Genomic DNA, 2,018 nt, shown 5'->3' with positions numbered 1-2,018 from the left:
TCTTGGTCAAATAAGTAAACAACTAGTAAATAACCAAGTAAATAAAGGGGAGTAAACGTGAATCCCCAACTCAGTGATGCGTCTGGGGTAGCTTTCTGAGTCCCCTGTCTTTGCCCAGTCTTCCAGCAACGGTCACTTGGGGACACTCAGCCTCCTGGATGACACATTTCAGGCGTCCGTCTGAAATCCTGTCTGTCTTCCCAGCTTTCTCAAACGAGTAGCATGCTCTTGGCCGTTTGTTCTTCTCTGAGCATACCTAGTAGAAACTAATCAGAGCCTTTCTATAAAATGCAAGAATTGTCTAACATATGAAAAGCAAGCTGCAAAGATTTGACAAAGCAGCTGAATATGAGTGGCGCTAGCTAGCATCCAGTTTAGAATAACTTCGGTCCTCAGCGGAGGCCTCTGCAAGGACCGACATGGAATTTACCCAACGGCTAGTGCTTGCTGGTTCTGCATTCTTTCAAATCCTTCTGCTTTTTCAAAAATAGGTCCTTGGGCTAAGCCTTATGTGCTTATATGGCAAAGCTGCCCTGTTTACTGTCACAAGACCAAGGCATAAAAGCTAGTTAAGGGTTCTTGCCAAGACATGAATCAGTTGCAGCATAATATTCTGAACTCCGTTCTCCCTTTCCATTCTCTAATATTTCTTCCATCACAACCCAAACAATTACTCATAATTAAACCGAGTAGAGGGAACGGGCCCTGGCAAGAAATGTACTTGGCAAGGACCGAAAACCTCATTGTCTTCCACACCGAACAATGACATCAGTTCCTTCCACCGTCGGAGGGAAGAAAAAAAAAATGGATTTCGCAGAGCAAGAGTTGTATTAAAATAAGAGGAAGGAAGTGGCTTATTTACATATTCCTAATCAAGCTAATGTCTCATCTGTTGATGGGGAAAGGAAAGGCCTTGGGGAATTGAGTGGTAACTCTGAAGCCTGCTTTCGCTTCCTATACCACAGGCTCATCAGCACTGACCCACCTGCTTCTGTGTCTCTCGGCTCAGAGGGAAATCCCATCAGTAAGGGAGATAATCCAGACGGAATCTGGAAGCTTCAGGAGAAACTAAATGCCAGCCACACTGTCTGAAGAGTTAAAGCATGGTTGGCGTCCACTTTTGTAGCGTCTGCTGTTTACTCCATGGCTCCTCTCCACATCCTGATGCAGAAGGACCTAGAGAAATTCGTAATCCCAAACCAATGGCTTAAAAGTTGCTCAGCCTCAAGTTGTCTGAGGGTCATCGATCACCTTGCACCCCAAAAACCTGAAGACCAGTATGTCACCAGTTCATGGAAATTCTAGGTATGTTAGCACCCAGCTCACCTTGGGGGCTACTGGTTGAGCAAAGGTCAAACTTTAAACTAGGTTCTTCCCTGGATGCCCCAGGTTCTTTCCTTTCATGCCCCCTTGCCCGCTCCAAGCAACCTAGATGTTATTACTGTTCCCTAGGAATGGAGAGTAGAGGCAAAGGGGTTCTTTGCACGAGCCCAAGAAGTGGTAGAGACTTCCAGACTGTAGTTCTCAATGACATCTAATGAGATAATTGATGTCTCCAGGAGGTCCTCTATCATTGTTGAGAAATTGTTTGGATTCTAAGAAGAGATCAGATTTCTCATCCATCCCTTGCGTAGGTCCCCTGAATTGCATTTATTTACCTGAATGAAACTTCTAAGGGCTGCAGTTCCCTGGCCCATCACAGAATGGGAGGCAGGTGGGCCGGAGTATCTAGCACCTATGCCTAGCTCCTACTTCACAGAGATGGGTGACCCAAAGAAATGGGGAGAACAGAGGTGTTTGGGTGGACTGAGATAAGCCACCATCTACTCTGAAGGTCTGAAATGAGGGGTCAGCGCCAGAAAATCAATCCTGGGCTAATCTGACCTCATATAACCAACTCATTAAATCACGTGCTGACCTGCAGTTCTCTGTACAAGACAACACATTTCAGAGATGAAGATAAAGTGGGAATCTTGGCATTATCGTTGGCACAGAGAATGCTCTGTGCGTGCTCTGTG

This window comes from Grammomys surdaster, unplaced genomic scaffold, assembly GCF_004785775.1.
Source record: "Grammomys surdaster isolate TR1022 unplaced genomic scaffold, NIH_TR_1.0 255, whole genome shotgun sequence".
NCBI lineage: Eukaryota > Metazoa > Chordata > Mammalia > Rodentia > Muridae > Grammomys > Grammomys surdaster.
Note: the sequence above shows the minus strand (reverse complement) of the source record.